At 43.8% G+C, this 14281-nt stretch overlaps 1 protein-coding gene and 1 pseudogene across 2 annotated transcripts in view; both read right to left on the reverse strand.

The window, feature by feature from the left end:
- Positions 1–13069, reverse strand: part of FSD2 (fibronectin type III and SPRY domain containing 2) — a 40222-nt gene extending 27153 nt beyond the window's left edge. Inside the window, exon 1 of one of the 2 annotated variants that reach the window (XM_041752706.1) lies at positions 12884–13069. The gene's annotated coding sequence lies outside the window, so the exon portion shown is untranslated. The remainder of the gene's footprint in view (positions 1–12883) is intronic. The other variant, XM_041752707.1, reaches the window with a different exon arrangement.
- Positions 3144–4646, reverse strand: LOC121489551 (annotated as a pseudogene).
- Positions 13070–14281: the final 1212 nt, after the last annotated feature.

A 14281-nucleotide genomic window follows, 5' to 3' on the forward strand; every position in this document is an offset into this window, starting at 1 on the left:
CCTGGAGACCCGGGATCGAGTCCCATGTCGGACTCCCAGTGCATGGAGCCTGCTTCTCCCTCTGCCTGTGTCTCTGTCTCTCTCTCTCTCTGTGACTATAAAAAAAAAAAATTTTTTTAAAAAGTTGGGAAATATTCCTTCTCTTCTATATTTTGGAAGAACTTGGTTATATATATATATATATATGAACTTCTGAAGGACTGGCATTACTTCCTCTTTACAAGTTTGGTAATTCACCAGTGAAGTTATCTGGGCTTTCATTTTGAGTTTTTTTTCCTTATTATTATTTTTTAAAGTATTTATTTATTATTTATTTATTTATTTATTTATTTATTCATGAAAGACACACAGAGAGAGGCAGAGACACACACAGAGGGAGAAGCATGCACCCTGCAAGGAGCCTGATGCGGGACTCGATGCCAGGATTCCAGGATCATGCCCTGAAATATCCAGGCGTCCCTTTTTTTCCCTTATCATTAATTCAGTCTCTTTATTTATTATAGGCCCATTCACATTGTCAATTTCTTCTTGAATCATTTTGATAGTTTGGATTCTTCCAAGAATTTGTCCATTTCATTTAACTTACCTAATTTTTGCAATACAATTGTTCATAGTATTCTTTTAAATTCTTTTTATTTCTGTAAGGTTGACAATAATGTCCCTTCTTTCATTTCTGATTCTAGTGATGTGAGTCTTCTCTATTTTTCTCTTGGCCAGTAAAAGCTTGTCAGTTTTGCTGATCTCTTTAGGAAGCAAGAAGTTCTTGGTTTTCTTGGATTTTCTCTATTGTTTTTCTATTCCCTTCTTTATTAATTTCCTCTGTAATCTTTAGTATTTCCTTCTTTCTCCTTGCTTTGTTCAGTTTGCTGTTCTTTTTTCAGAGTCTTAAAGTGGCAGGTTAGGTTGCTGATTTAATATCTTTTTAAATACAGGCATTTATAGTTGTAAATTACCCTTTAAACATGACTTTTGCTACATTCCGATACTGTGGCAAAAGAAAAAAAACTTTTCATATATTTTATCTTTATTTTTATTCATCTTGAACTATTTTCTAATTTCCCCTTTGCTTTCTTCTTTGAAACACTGGTTATTTAGGAATGTATTTTTAATTTCCACATATTTATGACTTCTCAAATTTCTGTTATTGATTTCTAATAGCATCCCATTATGGTCAGAGAACATACTTTTGTATTATTTCTACCTTGTTAAATTTATGAAGATTTGTTTTAGCATTTGATTTATTCTGGGGAATGCATTCTATATGCTTTGAGAAGTGTGTGTATTCTACTGCTGTTGGGTGGAGTGTTGTCTGAAGTCTAGCTGGTTTACAGTATTATTTGAGTCCTCTATTTCCTTGTTGATCCTCTTTTTAGTTGTTCTGTTATCAAAAGTAGAGTGCTGAGGTCTCCAACTGATTTTGTTGAGTTGTCTCTCCATTTTTGTCACTTTTTGCTTCATGTATTTTGGTGCCCTGTTATTTGGTGCATATTAATTATGTTTTTAAAAAATTCATTTATCTACTTTAGAGAGAGAGAGGCAGAGGAGGGGGCAGAGGGAGAAGGAGAAGGAGTCTTAAGCAGACTCCAAGCTGAGCATGGGGCCTGACATGGGACGGGGCTCAATCTCATGATCCTGAGATCACTACCTGAGCTTAAACCAAGAGCCAGATGCTCAACCAATTGTGCTCCCTGCAGGGAGCCCGATGTGGGACTTTATCCTGGGACCCCAGAATCATGCCCTGAGCCAAAGGTAGACACTTAACTGCTGAGCCACCAGGCATTCCGAATTAACTTTTTTTTTTTAAAGCCCCATCCAGCTCAAGAGATGCATTTCCATTTCACTTTTGTTTATTAATTGTCAAAATTAGTAATGCATGTTATTTTGCTCACATGTGACTATAAATTGTATTGATAAATTATCATTCAGAGACTTATAGTTCCAGGAAAGTAAAAAAATTTAAATTGCATGCATATATGTGTTTTTTGTTGTTGTTGTTGTTGAGATTTCTCCTAGATGATCAATAAGACTTTATAAGGATAGAAAAAATACATTAGGATAAAACTCTTTGGAGAAGTTATATGTAAACACAAGCTCAAGGAGAAAAAAAGAACAAGGTAAACTTTCTAATGTTATAAAAGATGTTTTTTTTTTTGAAGCTTTATATATTTATTTGTGAAAAAGAGAGAGAGAGAGAGAGAGAGAGAAAATAAGCAAAAGGGGCAGAGGGAGAGGGACATTCTAGAGAATCCTAAACAGACTCCATGCTAAACGTGGAGCCTAATGTGGGGCTCAATCTCACGACCCTGAGATCATGACCTGAGCCAAAACCCAGAGTCAGACGCTTAGCCAACTAAGCCACAGGCTCACATAAGAGTTATGCTCACATCACAGGCATTCCATAAGAGTTTCTGCTGCATTTTTTTTAAAGCATACCTGATGAAGGGTATCAAACTACCATAGTATTTAAGAGTCCATTAAGTAAATTCAAGAGTTATAAAAAAGTTTTATTTGGAAATGTAAACATTTATAGCATGCCAGAAAGTGTATCTTTTGAAACTATTTGTACTTTTTATTTTTTAAAGGTTTTATTTATTTATTCATGAGAGACACAGAGAGAGGCAGAGACATAGGCAGAGGGAGAAGCAGGCTCCCTGCAGGACCCCAATGCAGGACTCCATCACAGGACCCCAGGATCATAACCTGAGCCAAAGGCAGGCTCTCAACCACTGAGTCACCCAGATGCCCCCCTATTTGTACTTTTAAAAATAATGGTTTCATTAAGATATAATTTACAAATCATAAGGCTCAGCTTTTAAAGCGTAAAATTTAGGGGTGCCCAGCTTAGTTGGTTAAGTGTCAGACTCTAGGTTTTGGTTCAGGTCACAATCTTTGGGTTGGGAGACTGAGCCCCGCATTGGGCTCCATGCACAGCAGGGGGTCTGCTTAAGATATTCTCCATTTGTCCCTCCTTCCACTTGTGTGCTCCTTCTCTTCTATCTCTCAAATAAGTCTTTTTTAAAAAGTGTACAATCTAGTATTTTTTTTAATTTTTATTTATTTATGATAGTCACAGAGAGAGAGAGAGAGAGAGGCAGAGACACAGGCAGAGGGAGAAGCAGGCTCCATGCACCGGGAGTCCGAAGTGGGATTCGATCCCGGGTATCCAAGATCGCGCCCTGAGCCAAAGGCAAGCGCTAAGCCGCTGCGCCACCCAGGGATCCCCAATCTAGTATTTTTAATAAACTTAGAGTTATGTGCTCATCACTACTATCCAATTCCAGAACATTTTCATTACCCCCACCAAAAAATCACTTACTCATTGGCAGTCACTTCCCCACTACCTGCTCCCCTAGCCTCTGATACCTGCCATCTACTTTTTGTCTCTATCTGCCTATTCTGGACATTTCACATAAATGGAATAATACAACATATGGTCTTCAGTGTTTAGCTTTTTGTCATTGAACATAATATTTTCAAGTTTCATCCATGTTGTACAATGTATCCTTTTTACAGCTGAAAAATATTCCAGTTTAGGAATATAACCTATTTTCTTTATGTCACGAATAACATATCCAGGTGATGGATACCTGGGTTGTTTCCACTTTTTGACTCTTTCTCTTGGGTACATTCTGAGGAATGGAATTGCTGGATCATGTGATAACCATGTTTAACGTTTTGAGGAACTGCCAAACTCTTTCCCAAAGTGGTTTAACCATTTTGCATTCCCACCAGTTGTGTAGGAGCGTTCCAATTTCTCCATGTTCCAGTCAACACTTGATATTGTCCATCTTTTTTTTATGGTGAAAAAATTTATATTTAGATTTATAGCCGGCTGGACTCAGTTTAGATGATCCCAATTTTGTTGGCAACATCCAAAGCATCATAGTCAGGAGCCAGTCGAACATATGCTTTCTTCTCTCCATCAGGCCTGATCAAGGTGTTGACCTTGGCCACATCAATGTCATAGAGCTTCTTCACAGCCTGTTTGATCTGGTGCTTATTGGTCTTGACATCCACAATGAACACAAGTGTGTTGTTGTCTTCTATTTTCTTCATGGCTGACTCAGTAGTTAAGGGGGACTTGATGATGGCATAGTGATCAAGCTTGTTTCTTCTGGGGGCACTCTTTCGAGGATATTTGGGCTGCCTTCAGAGACGCAGGGTCTTGGGTCATCGGAATGTAGGTGACATGCAGATCTTCTTTTTTTTTTTTTGTGACTGTGCACGCCTTTCAGCACCGCTTTCTTAGCTTTCAAAGCCTTTGCTTTGGCTTCGGCTTTGGAAGGGGCAGGGGCTTCCTTCTTCACCTTCGGCGCCATCTTCGTGAAAGGGTTGTCCATCTTTTTGATTGGAGCCATCCTAGCAGATGTGAAGTTCTAGCTCGTTGTTTTGATTTGCATTTTCCATATGGATGATGTAAAGCATCTTTTCATGCACTTAGTGGCACTTGTATATTATCTTTGAAGAAAAGTTTATTCAAATCCTTTGCCCACTGTGATGGTTTCTTTTATATGTCAGCTTGGCTGTGCCATGGTGTTCAAGTATTTAGTCAAATATATATTTTAAAGATTTTATTTATTTATTCATGAGAGATACACACACACACACACACACACAGAGAGAGAGAGAGAGAGAGAGAGAGAGAGAGAGAGGCAGAGACACAGGCAGAGGGAGAAGCAGGCTCCATGCAGGAAGCCCGACGTGGGACCCGATCCCGGGACTCCAGGATCACGCCCTGGGCCGAAGGCAGGCACTAAACCGCTGAGCCACCCAGGGATCCCCCAAATATTACTTTGAATGTTTCTGTGAAGGTGTTTTTTGGATGAGGTTGACTTTTAAGTTGGTGAGTTTTCAGTAAATCAGATTGCCCTCCGTAATGTGAGTGGGCGCCATCCAATCAGTTGTAGAGCTTAACAGAGTAAAGGTGGCTCTTCCTCAAGCAAGAAGGAATTCTGGGAGCAGATGGCCTTCAGACTTGAACTGCTACACTGGCTCTTCCCTGGGTCTCCAGACTGCCAACCAACCCTGCAGATTTTGCACTTCCAGCCTCCATAACTGCATGAGCCAATTCCTTAAAATAAATGTCTCTCTCACATCCTTTTTTTTTGGTAATATTTTATTTATTTATTCATGAGAAACACAGAGAGAGGGACAGAGACACAGGCAGAGGGAGAAGCAGGCTCCATGCAGGGAGCCCGATGTGGGACTCGATCCCAGGATCTGGGATTACGCCCTGAGCCAAAGGCAGATGCCCAACCACTGAGCCACCCAGGCATCCCTCTTTCACATTCTTTACGCACATACACATACACCCTCACTGGATTCAGTTTCTCTGGAGAACCCCAATACACTCATTTTCAAATTGGGTTATCTGTCTACTTATGGTTGAATTTTTTATTTACTAGAGAGAGAGAGAGAGAGAGAGAGAGAGCATGAGCAGGGGAAGAGGCAGGTGGAGAGGGAGAAGCAGGCTCCCCATTGATGGGGAAGCCCGACCTGGGGCTCTATCCCAGGACTCTGGGATCATGATCTCAGTAGAAGGCAGGTGCTTAACCAACTGAGCCACCCAGGTGTCCCTAAAAGAATGATTTTTGCTTGCTTGTTTTATAGATCTATTTATTGGGACACCTGGGTGGTTCAGCAGTTGAACATCTGCCTTTGGGTCCGGGCATGATCCTGGAGACCCAGGATCGAGTCCCACATTGGGCTCCCTGCATGGAGCCTGCTTCTCCCTCTGCCTGTGTTCCTGCCTCTCTCATGAATAAATAAAATAAAATCTTTTTTTAAAAAAGGATTTATTTATTTATTTATTAGAGAGAGTGTGTGCTCTAGCAGGGGGAGGGGCAGAAGGAGAAGGAGAGAGAATCTCAAGTAGACTCCCCATTGAGTGCAGAGCCTGACACAGAGTTCGATTCCAGAACCCTGAGATCATGACCTGAGCAAAAATTAAAAGTCAGATGCTCGGGATCCCTGGGTGGCACAGAGGTTTAGTGCCTGCCTTTGGCCCAGGGTGCGATCCTAGAGACCCGGGATTGAGTCCCACGTTGGGCTCCCGGTGCATGGAGCCTGCTTCTCCCTCTGCCTGTGTCTCTGCCTCTCTCTCTCTCTGTGTGTGTGTGACTATCATAAATAAATAAATAAAAATTTTAAAAAAAGTCATATGCTTAACTGACTGAGCCACCTGAGTGCCCCTTAGAATGACCTTTTTGGTATAGAGGAGCAGTTATGGTTTTTTTCCATTTAACTGTACAAGTCACAAACAGGTGCACTTGATGTCCAAATATTGGCCAAAATTTCTATCTATTGAACTGTTCTACCATTCCAATTTACATGCACAAGCACTTTATCAACAACTTATTCCTACATAAAACCAGGAGTTCTGTGAGCTGCTTAGCCTACTCATTAATCTATTTTGAAAATAACTTTATTGAAATATAATTTACAAATCATAAAATTCACCTGTTTTAAGTGCACGATGCAATAGTTTTTAGTGAATTTCTCAAGTCGTATAACCACCCCCATAATCCAGTTCCTGATGCCCCCTTTAAAAATAAACTGTGGTAAACTTAATGCCTTTAAAAAAGAACTACTATTACTGGGGTGCCTCGGTGGCTCAAAGAGTCTGCCTTCGGCTCAGGTCAGGATCCCGGGGTCCTGGGATCGAACCCCAAGTCATCGGGTTCCCTGCTCAGTGGGGAGTCTGTTTCTCCCTCTCCTCTGCGCCTCTGTTCTGCTCTCCCTCTCTCAAATAAATAAATAAAATCTTTAATAAAATTTAAAAATAATAAAATAGGAAAACTGCCATTCCTAACTATTCCAAATGGTACATATACAATAAATTTGGGGGGTAAATAACAAAATCAAAAAAAAAATTAAAGATACAGCTTAGTACTCCCTCCCTCCCCACCCCAGTCATAATGTTTATTATGATCCAAACAGCCTCCCTTAATTTCCACTGTGGGATCAGGGCCAGCAGCCAGCTGTTTGCTGTACCCAGGATTCAGGTTCAGTGGCTCCCCTGACCAGCAGTGCCTGTTTTTCTGCAGGGAGGGACTTTGTGACCTCTGCTGACAGACTGACTGTCCTTTTAATAACCATCCCAAAGCTATATTTAAAAAATGCCATTCAAAAAAGTAAATAAATAAAAATTTAAAAAATTAAAAATGCCGTTCATTTTTCTTTCCATGTTCTGTTTTTGATTGCCTTTTAAAACAATATAGCATTTTCTGATGGCCTAATTGTGAAATCCATGGACACTGGCCCATGCTCTCTTGGCTGTTCTGTGACATTCGATCCTGGTGACCCAGCTCAGCCTACCATCTTCTCTTGGGACAGCTGAACTCTTTCTGAGTCCTGCACTGAGCAACTCCCCGGGCTTCCATTCCTGCTCGTCTTCTCTCTCTACCTCCTGCAACTGATTTGTCTACTCTCGCGGCTCCATATCCTTGTCTCTGGCCCTAATCTCTGTTCCACGCAGAGGCAGAAGTTTAGAGAAGCCTTGGCTTCCTGAACATTCCCATTCTCCCCAGATCTGACACCGCCAGATGGAGCTCACTGCCTCTCACTTTCTCCACTTTGATGTGTGGTGTGACGACATGCATCCTGTCTCCCGAGCCACAAGCCTGCGATCACCCCCACAGGCCACACTAGCAAATGCCTGAGGTCCCAGTGACGGGGCACACTTCTGGAAAACACACTCTTCAGCCTCCCTAACCCACTCTTCAGCCTCCCTATGCTCTGACCTTGAGTGCTTGTGATGTCCTGCACTGTCTGGGTCCTTATCCTCATCCTGCATATTCCTGCTCTAGGTCTTCTGTTTCATCTCTCTGTTCCTCTACTCTGAGGAGACCAAGGATCACTCAGCTTTTCTACCCATTCTCCCAGGGAAAAGAACTTGGCCCATGTTCCAGGCTGGTCAGAGAGGACACTTTTGCTCTTGTGACCCACACTTCCCTCCACACTCTTGGAAACAGCCACCAGGCTCCTCTGGCTGCCTGCCATACACCCTCCCAGCTCTGTCCTGTGAGCACAGGGAAAGGCTCAGGGCAGTCATGAGGAGCGCAGAGGACTGACCCAGCCCCCCATCTGGCCTTACTTCTGGAAGACTCAGAGATTCTGGATCCCAGTGATGAAGACCTGCTCTGCCCTTACCCTGGGGAAACCCTCGGCCACCTCTCTTCATCTGGGCTCTGTACCAATTGTCACTCTTCCAACTTATTCAGGGCAATAACCCTCCTTGGAAGTCCCTCATACATGCCCCAGAGGCTCATGTCAGCTCTTGCTGATGACAAGACAAAACCTAACACCCACAGGCCTTCTCTGAGTGTGGTTGGGATAGTGGGAATGGACTGCACAGTTTTGGCCCCGGTGAGCCCCTGGGAATCTTGCCTCTTACCCCCTCTCTGAAGTTCACATAGGATGCTGCAGTTCCACTTCCTCTCTTAGCACCACACAGAGAGGCCTACTTGCAGCTGCTATTATGGACAAAGATACTGCTACCCTCACCACATACCATCGATGCAACTGGTCTCTGGGGGCTGGATCCACATTAGGAAACTTGACTCCAAGACCAGGCATGTCACATTAGGTTTAGAAAAGCTTCAAGTCCTGTTCTCTAATGCTCCAAAACTCTTATATGGAAGACAGTGGTCAGCATCCCTTAAATAATGTGTGCTGGGGCTGAGCACCATGACCACACAGGACTGATGCACAAGGTACTAGGTCCACTGTGGCTTGGACCACCAACAGATCCATGGGGACTCAGTCTGCCCCTTGGGTGGGTGTGTGTGGAGGGAGGGGGGATGAATGAAGAAGGTTGTTCCTAGACGCAGCATCACAAAGCAACAGGTTTAAGGGCCAGTGCTTTGCTTTCCTAAAATGTGTGATTTATGAAGATCCCAGAGCCTGGATGTTCTTTTGGGTTAATTCCTAAAGCTTGCCCACCATTAAACTCTGGCTGGGGCAGTCCTGGGATCTCCTCACAACATAGCTTGCTTTAGGGATGGGGAGGTATGGCTTCAAGTGAAGTAGGACACATTTCCCTATGATGGGTCAGCATCCCAATAAAACAAGCATTGAGATGGACCAAGAGGCCTTCCCTACGTACCCCTAAACACATGTGCCAGACCCAAAGGACTGCAAGATACTCCTGAGTAGCACATGCATCACCCCTACTTTAGCCCACATCTCTCTTCAGAGGTTCCCAATGCCTAAGGGGCCATCCAGCTGTGGAAACACTGCTTTGTTTTCTCCCCATTCTGATCCATCCAATGACCCCACATCCTTTACTGGTCAACAAAACAATCAGAGTCTTTCAACCTAAGGGGCTCTAAACACTGCCTTCGCTCTAGCTAATCGGAATTACCCTGTTGTGGGGAAAGACAATTTCTTCAATAAATAGTGCTAGGAAAACTGGATAATCCCATGCAAAAAATAAATAAAACTGGACTCCTATTTTATACCACTTACCAAAATTAACTCAAAAATTAAGGGCTTAAATGTAAGATGTGAAACCATAAAACTCCTAGAAGAAAACAAGGGGAAAATGTCCTTGACATCAGTCTTAGCAACAATTTTTGGATGCGACACCAAAAGCATAAGCAACAAGAGGGGGAAAAACCAAGCAATACTAGATTAAACTAAAAATAACTTCCATAGCAAAAGAAACAATCAATAAAATGAAAAGGCAATCTATGGAATAGGAGAAAATATCTGTAAACTATTTACATGATAGTTAATATCCAAAATATACAAGGAATTCATACAACTCAATGGCAAAACCCCCCCAATAATCTGATTACAAATGGACAGAGGGCATGACAAAACATTTTTCAGAAGAAGATATACAGGTGGCCAACGGACATATGAAAAGATGCACAATATCACTCATCATTAGGGAAGTGCAAATCAAAACCACAGTGAGGGAGAGCCTGGGTCACTCAGTGGGTTAAGTGGCCAATTCTTGATCTCAGCTCAGGTTTTGATCTCAGGGTCATGAGTTCAAGTTCTGAGTTGTACTCCACGCCAGTTGTGGAACCTACCTAAAAACAAACAAAAAACAACCTCCCCCAAACCCACAATGAAACAAAAAACCACAATGAGATAGCACCTCGTGCCTTTTAGAATGGCAGTCCCAGAAAGACAAGAGATAACAAGTGTTGGAGAGGGTGTGGGAAAAGAGAACTCCTATTCACTGTTGGTGGGAATATAAAATGGTACAGCCATTATAGAGAATAGTATGGAAGTTCTTAAAAAAAACTAAAAACAGGATTACCATGAGCTTTAGCAATCCCACTTCTGGGTATACATCCAAAGGAAATAGGACCAGGGTCTCAAACCAGAGACCAGGAGCTCATCCTTGACATCATCCAGGTACACCCATTAACACCAATTAATGCTGATTCTGGTTCTATCAATTCAATCTCCAGGGAATACCCTCACCCCACCCTTAACCCCTCTGTAAGGCCACTGCTCTCTGGATTCAGAAAGCTCTGTGCTTGTTTTCTGTCTCTGCTACTTCTTATCGTGGTAGCCTTGGGAAAGTCACCTCTCCGGGTCTTACTGTCATGAGCCCATGAGATGGGCCTATTGTGCTTCCTGCCTCCTAAAAATAGCATTAAAAAAAAAGATTTTATTTATTTATCCATGAGAACACAGAGAAAGAGGCAGAGACATAGGCAGAGAGAGAAGCAGGCTCCTTGCAGGGAGCCTGATGCAGGACTCGATCACAGGACCCCGGGATCATGACCTGAGCTGAAGGCAGGTGCTCAACCGCTGAGCCACCCAGGTGCACCCTAAAGATAGCATTTAGATGAAATAACATGATGTGTGTAAAATGCTTCGCCTAGCCCAGGGCTCAAAGTCAGTGCTCGGTACGTGTCAATTGCTATTATTAATGTGGGGGTGGCTGTTAGTATCATTATGTGGACCCTGGCCTCTCCCACCAGGGCACCCACGAAAGGAGAGGACGGGGGTTAGAAAGTGAAGACTCACAGTAGCCATGGCAGAGTGGAGGCCCTGCAGCCGCTGTGGGATCATTCCATCCCCTGAAAACAACCAAAGATGGGAGAAGGCACCAGAGTAGAAGGGCCTCATCTCCAGGCACAAACATCCACTGTGAGGTCACTGGTCCTCACAACATGAGCTTCCAAGGGGCCTATGCTGAGGTATAGACCCTCTAGGGACAGAAGTTCCCTTGGAGAGCATCTAATTCAACTTTCTGATTTTAGGATGGCAAAACTGAGTTTCTGTGAGGAGAAAGGACTTGCCAGGCCCAATTTCATTTAACAAGGGGTGACCCAGGGCTACTCTGTGTCCGGCCCTGTGCTGTATGCTGGACACATAATCCAGGGGGTAAAGAGATGGATCCAGACTCAGTTTTCCACTACACCATATTGCCTACAGACCCTGGAGCAGCTTGCTAAAACTAACACATTTCTGTGTGCCACCAAAAGGGAGAAAACCAGAATTCTGTATTACCAATAAATCATGCTGACAAATTCTTTCAACCGGAAACTGAAGGGTGAAATACCAAATTGAACTGTCATACAAGCAAGAAGACTGGAAAACATTGAGAACAAATCTAATGGGAATAAACTCTTTTGTGCCAGCCTTTCCCCTTTGGACAGATAAACAAACTGGTCTGGGCGCCCGGCACCTAAGCAGGAGGTTTGCAACACACCTCCACAGCTGCCATGCACTTTCCTCCTCAACGCCCAGACTCTTTTAGTGTCTTACCAAAATATTCAGAATCTGGGGAGAAGGAACATTAACAATAAATTGTCATTTCATAAGTGATGAAACTGAACCTCAGAGAAATAAATAGGTCACAGCCTATAAAGAATAGAGTAGCTAGACAGCTTCTACTCTAGGCTATGGGGCTGCAGTTACAAAGAAAACAGACTTTTGCTGTCTATGTGGGAGGTATACCCCAGTGCATTAATTAGAAAAGTCCCCCACAAAAAAAAAAGAAAGAAAAAAAGAAAAGTCCCTCACAAAAATGATTTTTAACCTTCTATAGGGCACGAGAGCTTCTGGGAATCTACTGAAAGGTGTTAATTCTCTCCCCAAAAGTGAGCCCATGAGGGCACAAAAGTAATTTTGCCTATAGTTTCAGAAGCTCACCTGTGTAGCTCTTAGAAATCCCCAAGCTGCAGCTGAAGAAACTTTGCTTTAAAGTGTTGGCTGTGGGCAGCCCGGGTGGCTCAGCGGTTTAGCACCAACTTCAACCCAGGGCCTGATCCTAGAGACCCGGGATCGAGTCCTACATCAGGCTCCCTGCGTGGAGCCTGCTTCTCCCTCTGCCTGTGTCTCTGCCCCTCTCTCTCATAAATAAAAAAATAAAATCTTTAAAAAAAAAATAAAGTGTTGGCTGTGCAGTTACACAAAATAGCTCAAATCGACTTTTACAGACACGGTCCAAACCTGGAAACTTTCCATGGGAGGAGGGGTATGTATAACAGGTGAAAAATGATCATAGTCCTGTCTTCCCGTATGTCAATCAAAACATGAAATTCTGATTTCTTGGGATGCCCACACAGATTAAAACAAGATGTATTTATCAATCCGTCACCGGAGCCAGAGGATAACATTATTTAGGGTTCCAAACTGTTCTAGCAAATGGGCCCCCGCGCTAAAAATACTCTAAGGGTACATTTTAAGAACGGCCAGCTTCCACACCCTGTACCAACACTACGTTGGATTAGCAAGGCAAATCCATGCTACTGGAAGGCACAGAAGACATTCACAGTTTAAGATCCTGCAGTTTAAGATGATACCTCTCTCCCTAAAGGAACGATTTTGCATTAACATTGTGGCATCAAGTTACGGGGTTTCTAATAAAATACCCTTTGCATTAAAAGACTATGATTATCCAAAAACTTGCCTGCTGATTTAAGGGTCCACAGGGTCTCCTTTTACCTCCAAGGTCTCTGGATGATAGCTGGAAAACTGAAGATCTCCCTCTGGGTTACCTGTGCGCCCCAGAGTGCTGCCCCCGACTGTCTCACAGCAGGACTCTACAGCTGGGGTGCAGAGGTGATGGTAACATGAGCTGGCTTCCCGCTGCAAATAGCAACAGGCCTGCCATGAGTGAAGGCCCAAATATAGACCTGCCTAGGCTCTCTTGCCACTTCTTGCTGCTCAAGTGTCACCGGGAGAGGTCATATGCTGTCCTCTGAGTTTCTTCACATACTGGGAGGATTTGAGGCCTGGAGACCCACTGAGATATTCCAATGGCTGGTCATGTTTAGAGGGCTGGAGGCTGCCACAGCAGGGGCAGGAGGGTAGCTGCAGGGCATGTGGAAAGGGAGGGCATCTGAGGGCCCTTGTGTGGTGCATCTTCCACCTGACGCTCTATTTCAAGAGCGTTTTGAACAAGCACAACTCTGAAGGCAATCAGATGCAACTTAATATTTTTTTCTTCCACCATTCCTTTAACATTTACTCACAGTGGGAATTATTTCCCTCAGTGGATAAAAAAGTCCAGCAGATCCATAACTTTCTGATCCCTCTTAGGTGACATTCAGTCCAAGGGTGAAGGCATAGTCTGCATTCAGCAACTGAATGTATAGTGCAGAATATTAATGTAAAAGTCAGACTTCGCTTAGCTAGTATCAAAATCTTCTCCGCTACCCAGTCTGGGCCTCTTTAGCTGGAAGTCTGCCCTCAGAAAGGAGGAAAGAGGTCGCCCTCTTCTCCCCACACCTCCTTATTGAGCTGCTGGTGGAACGCCAGGGCAGGAGGCGCCAAGGTGATAAGATGGCTCCTATTGGAGTTAATGCCACAGTGGGTGCTATCTTCCGGCTCTCTGGGCTGGCAGGTGCTTAGAGCTCTCTATTGTGCACTTGTGTGTGTGTCTACACTCTCCCTCCCTCTCTCATGGAGAGTTTTTTACATCTCTGGAGTTTTCCATTATGGAGACCTTTCCCCTGGGTTTCCATAACCAGGCTGAGAACCCTTCTCTTCCAGGAGGCCCCTTGCATTCTCCTTATAGGCTCTGGTGGGTCACCTCCAGGATCCATCAAATGAGGTCTCCTTACCCATGCAGTTGGCTCTCTTGGGCAGGATCTGATGATTCCTTGCTGACTCTGTCTTCCTCCTGGCTTACAACTGGATCATAGGAGGCAGGCCCATCCTTGGTCCCTGCAAACTCTGGAATGCTGTCAGAACCAATGCAACCACCTCCCCTGGGTCTGCCATCAAAGCAGCCAATCCGCTCACCTCAGGCCACCATTGGTCCACCTGCAGGAGATACAGCAAACTCTCTGAAGGGTCCCTTTGA

The sequence above is a fragment of the Vulpes lagopus genome, chromosome 4, assembly GCF_018345385.1.
Source record: "Vulpes lagopus strain Blue_001 chromosome 4, ASM1834538v1, whole genome shotgun sequence".
NCBI classification, from domain to species: Eukaryota; Metazoa; Chordata; class Mammalia; order Carnivora; family Canidae; genus Vulpes; species Vulpes lagopus.